The following is a 5,980-nucleotide window of genomic DNA, read 5'->3' on the forward strand; positions in this document are numbered from 1 at the left end:
GTATGTGAGCCATGAATTTAAGATGATTAAGGGAAGGCCGCTGGTATTTGGCAGTTGGCACGTACAAAATTTCAAACCTCACTTTGAACCCGAAGATCATTCAACTTTGGTTTGATTGTGCACAGAACCACCGTGGCTATTTTATTGGATTTTTTAACCTGATTTGACTTTGATGTTCCTTTACCGTTCCTTAGTCTTAGAACCGTTTGGTTCTTCTGTAATAATTACGTACGATATTACCTTCCAAAAAACAACGTGTTTTTGGAACTACTGCTGATTAAACAACACTGTGAAATGAATCATGAATATTGAGAGCCATATAAGCGTGTAAAAGTATTCAAAGTGTGCCACCTAAAACTATACTGCTCTAATTCTGCAAATAGTTTGTTAGAATATACTAGATATAAACCAATTAAACAATGAAACCTTACGTACTAATACTTAGACCAAGAAATGTTATTTTGAAAAACAATTAAGCACAGAAGCAGTATCCGCCAGCGCAAGCCCCGGTGTTTTTGCCATTTAATATGCAATGTGCTCTGCATGCTTCATTGTATGACTTCGGATCATTAGGTCTAGACGATGCAGCTTGGCAGGAAATTTCGCGTTTAGATCGCACCATCAACCCTGTAAAGAACACAAACCATTAAAAGATGTCTTTAATTCGAAAACCGTCTTAAATAGGTACCTCCTTCATAAGATGGAGCAGAATTGGTTACTACGCTGCATGTTATTAATAAAATAAATGCAAGAACTAAGATTTGGTTCTTCATGATGTTGTTGCAATGTTGCAGATGGATTGTAAGTGAACTGTTTCGATATTACGAGTATATGACTCCGACTGGTAAGTAATCCCAGCATTTTAAAAAATCCCCTGCAATAACCAAAATAATTGATACGGGAAACTACTGAGAGTGAGATTCATTGTTTGATAACAGATATAAATTTTTCCTTGATGTGCTACTCAAATTGTAAATAATACTGATAAAGTTTATTTTAAAAACTTATCATACAGCGGGCGCTTTATATAATTATGACTAATATTATTTACGAGAGTAAGTAGGTATCTATTGAAAACAAATCCATTATAAAGCTCCAAGTGATTGCAAGTGGTTAGGCAATTAAAAATGCACGGGTGGAAAAACTGATTATGCCCCTATGCATGTTACTAGTGAATTCCCAGAATTATTCCATAGCCTAATATTTATTTCGATTTTACAAAAGGTGCTTAAAATGATCACCATTCCTTTCCAAATTCCAGCAGTGAACCGAATCGAAATCTTTATTCCTTTAGAAATGAAAACCTATTGAGGACCGGAACCCGTATTATTTTTTTCGGTTCTTTTTGGTATTTTACGGTTCTTAACAGGTTATTGAAAGTTGAAAGACACGCCGGCAAACACATTCTGAAAATAGGTAAAATATTACCCTACGATTGCCGTCGGGGGATTATAGATACGTTTTTTATAAGGTGTCGAAATTGAAAGCAGTTCGGGTGGCGGTAGTGGTAATTTAGCCACTATTGTAAATGTAAATAATAAAAGGAGGGGCGAGGTTTTAGAAAATAAAAATAAAAAATAATACCCCATACATAATTCTTTTACATAAGTTTTTGCGTATTTTTTCTATTTTTCATTAATAAATTAAGTTTAAATGCATATTTCCCTCTTCTCCCTTTATTAAGCGGCAGAGCAAAGCGATGCAAGCATTATAGGGGAGTCGAAGGTGTCCGTCTGTCCGTCTGTACGTGAACACGATAACTGTCAAACGCTTGGACCGATTTGGCTTAAACTTTGCACAGTTGACCTATAATAAGCCTGTTGAAAATGGATCAAATCCAATGACTGGGGTCACACCGTGGTGCTCTGCCGCTTTTTTAAACGCTCTTTATGGGTTTATTCCCCTTGCCGTTGTAAATAGCTACACTGACGATACGTCACGTTTTGGTATTCATGACTTTTGACATCTTTTCACACCTATGAATTAATAAATTGTTATAATGAATTTTTTAATACCATACTTTCTAAAAGACTAGAACCGAAAATAACCGTTATAGATCGAAAAAAATGCGCAAAACCGATCGTTATTTTTTTAGAACCGAAACCGGACCGGAACCGTCATAAATATTTTCGCTTAAATATAAACAGAACAGGAACCGATATTTCATTTGCGTTCTGGTCTCTGCTTTCCAGGCACAAATTAACTTAATTTTACGATACCACTCTCCGTTTACAGTTTCCTAAAGCAAATGGCTCCACTTATCCTCCTTCTTGACATACCTACCCAAATGTCAACCTCTTGGAGATCTAAAGGTATTTTAAGAAAAATGTGCGGATTTTCTGCTGCCCAAACTGACAAATGTACCCATGCTTCGTTTGAACAAAATGTTAAGTACAACAGATTGTTGTTTTTTAAGCGTACTGTGAACCATGCAATATTGCACTTAACGACTGCGGTAGTAGGGAAGAAATTTTGTATGGATACATGTGTAATACTACTTTTTAAGCTTTGTGGCAAGTGCCAGTTGTTACTATAAAAAGTTTTATTTTTAAGTTGTTTGCTAGTTGGCAGGTTCTTAGGTGACATCCTTCCTCCGCAACTCCCGGTTCATTGCCTCTCCCTACATCCCAACGTAGTCGATCCTCTTCTACAAATCAGCATTTTCCATTGTTTTGGGTGTTTTTTTTGTATCAGAGTAGTTAAAAATTTGTGGGAAAAAGTGCTCACCTTCAAATTTATATTTCTGCCCTGTATACAAGCTGTCATTTAATTATTCGTATTCGATATCTTATATGTTGGTAGCACTGTATAGAACGTAACCGCTAGATTTCGACTGGGGTTTGGGCTGGTTTTTTTTTGTTGGGGATCCACCGTCGGAATCAGGAAGTATCTACTCAATAACGAAGAATGCAAGTAATAAACTGTATACATGTAATAGAATGCGAGAATGCACAACATACACTCTAAACCCTAAATTCATTACCTTGCTAGCTCACCGGATGTGTTACGGCTGAAGGTCATGGAGCGGGCTGAGCAAAATGGTTCGGTGCAGTCTCCCATTTGCGACACATTTACGTCTCGGATGTGGACCAACATGAATCTTCCGACGACTTCGTTCAGGCTGTATATCTTGGAGGGTAGGGGTGGGGTTTCCATAAAAGCTGGCTCTGTTGCCCGTTGAGAAGTCGTAGTTACATCGTGGATTTCCTGGTTTTCTTCGATGTGGATCCCCCTTTCTCGTAAGGGCCTTCTACACCTGCGCAATAGGCAGATGGGGTTAGTCATTTCTTCACCCAAGCACGGTCTGGGGTACATTCGGATTCTTCAATTAACAAATAATATACATGATTGGTGTCACTACCTCCAGGATTTAATAAGAAACATCCTTGCGGGTTGGTAGTTTTGCCGTATAAGCATCTTGCGCGGTATTGACGAATAATACACGATCGCCAACTTTGAAATGTACATTTCGCCGATGCTGGTCCTGGTACACGTTTCTGCGATCTTGGGATTTCTCGTGATTTCTTCGCGCTTTTTGAAGGCTTCACATCAACGTCACTAACTATGGAGTAATGAGCAATATAGAGTAAAAAGAAAAGGATTCAGTGATTATTTAGATAGAGTATTATTTAAATCTTTACGTTTTATTTTTTTATTGCGTTTACGTGGCCCTTTTTGTCATGTAACAAAACTGGATCACTAAAATAAGAACTTGTTTTGCAAAATTAACCTTAAAGGCCAGTTTTTATTTCAATAGAGAGAGAAACGAGATTGAAGATACCAATGTGAATTAATGTCTCTTAAGTTTGCCAGAATATAATGCATAAAATCGGGTTTTACCAATTTTTGTAATTATTCCTACTGTAGCGTTTATATCAAAGCAGTGACGACGAAACGCGACGCTTTGCGGCCCATCCCACACGAATTCCCGCCGAAAAACAGTTCAACGTTGCCATTTTAGGTAGTATATGGTTGGTTGCCTAAGTGGCAGTAAGCTTCCGACTATCATTACTTTTGTCGGCGATCGTACCTATGTTCTTTCGGCGCCATAATGCCATGAGAGGTTGGCGTCGTGATACTCGGTCACTATGGGTAGTCTTTGCCCACTTGATGCAACATGGTTTTTACCCATTGAAAAGTTTGCTGCGTGTGCTACCGAATTCCAGTAAATCTGGCTTAAAGGGTGTCGTATCAATTTACCACATTTGCACTCTAAAAGACTGACACAAGAAATGGCGATATTGGTACGCGGAGTGCTGCAGATTTGACATACCTACCTATGCTTTGTTAGATGTAAACACTGGAGCTTGTAGGTAAAAACATTTAGCACACGAAGCGGTAACAAACTCGAGAAATGTTCACAGAATGTTTAGCGTACGAGGATAATAATAAAACAACAAAATCGAAAATTATACCCGTTTTTCGAGCTTTTGATGTCGCATATTTTCTGTCAAACACGGCCCTTGGGTTGCGGCTGGAAGTTTTCAAGGGAGCTTTGAGCTCCTACCTGCTCCTTGTTGCGAAATATGTGCTTAATTAAAACATACTATGACAAATACTTAACCGACCATGTAGAGGCTTCTCAAACGGATGGTTGGAATTTGCATGATATAAAATAAACACGGAGCCTGATGTGTATCAGAATTTCGCGTTTATATTAGCATGCGAATGCATTCTTAAGTGTTAATTTCTTCCTTTTAACCTTTTAAGTAGTACACATTTATTGCAGGTAATGTGAGTTAATTAACAAAGCTCGAAACGTTCGTCGGCGTCGGAAACGCACAATTTAAAAAGCGAACGCGACGTCGTCGAACGTCGAATCTGGTTATATTAAAGTAGGAGTAATTGGTCGTTCATTTAAATATGTTTTAGATATTCACACGTATAAAGTTGGGTTGAATAACAGTCACTGTCCAGCTTTGCGCGTAATTTCGTGGCTGGCGACAGTTGGTACGACAATCGCGCGGTCACAGCCGCTAATATACAAATTACGGTCCCATCATTGATATATTAGCAAACACAACCCCCGTGGTCCTCTTTGTGGAATCAATCATTGCACCATATTGTTGAACTACGTACCTAATTGCCTATTCTAGGACGTTTGAGTACTTTTCAAATTAATTAAGCCGTGGACCATCAATTATTTCTATTTCGTGTCCGAATATTGCGAAATGTTTCATTAAAATGCATCGATGTGTGGAATTTTTTGTTCCACGTGTCGCTGCTATCTAATCACTTACTTGCGGGTATTTTTAATTGCACGTAAAAAAGAAATCGTTTGAAATCACCATGCCATTTTTCAGGTATGCACCAAGTTTTGTCATCGGAATCGCTTGTTCGAATATGCGCTCGTTTTCTAAAGGTGTAGTCCACCCATTCTGAGGGTTAAAATTTTGTACAAAATCAGTAAGGGCAATCTAGGTAAAGTTGTTACTTCTTTCCGTCAATGTGTTATGGTTACCGAAATAAAGTAAGTAAGAAACGCAGTGTTTGGTACCTTTAGGGACTTTCAGACGAAACATTTTAGATACTTGATTTACTTAAAACAATTATTTGCTTTGGCTTATGGCTATCAAATTTTACAGCTTTTTATACATATGTTGCATTATGTATACTCAAAATTATAAATGAAGTCGCTTTTAATTTTCAAAGAAACGTAGTTCTGCGTTGACTGTGACTAAAAGCGACGCTTTTCTTGTTAACGTCCTATTTACGGCGAAACCCTTCTTCCGAAAATCAAAATTATAACAACCAATCATACACAGTTGACAACAAAGATTATTCCCTCAACGTACGTTAATAGACCCAAAAATAGAGGTTGAATAAATTTTATAAATCAATTTACCCAAAATCGTCCTGAAACCTTCATTTTCATGCCTACTTTCTTTTCCATGTTTCCATGTTTGTATGACAAATAGGCAGAGCAGACTACGTTTCCTGTCGCTTGTCACTTTACTGACCGCATCTGTCACTTTACCGG

The 5,980-nt window shown here is 37.8% G+C and overlaps 1 long non-coding RNA gene across 1 annotated transcript; it reads right to left on the reverse strand.

The window, feature by feature from the left end:
• Positions 1 to 290: 290 nt before the first annotated feature.
• Positions 291 to 909, reverse strand: LOC116169703. The gene is made up of 2 exons (XR_004145052.1): positions 689 to 909; positions 291 to 627 (listed from the first exon to the last, which is right to left on the reverse strand). It is a non-coding gene; the product is annotated as an uncharacterized LOC116169703 (long non-coding RNA).
• Between the last annotated feature and the right edge of the window lie 5,071 nt (positions 910 to 5,980).

This window comes from Photinus pyralis, unplaced genomic scaffold, assembly GCF_008802855.1.
Source record: "Photinus pyralis isolate 1611_PpyrPB1 unplaced genomic scaffold, Ppyr1.3 Ppyr1.4_LG4, whole genome shotgun sequence".
In the NCBI taxonomy this organism is placed as follows: Eukaryota; Metazoa; Arthropoda; class Insecta; order Coleoptera; family Lampyridae; genus Photinus; species Photinus pyralis.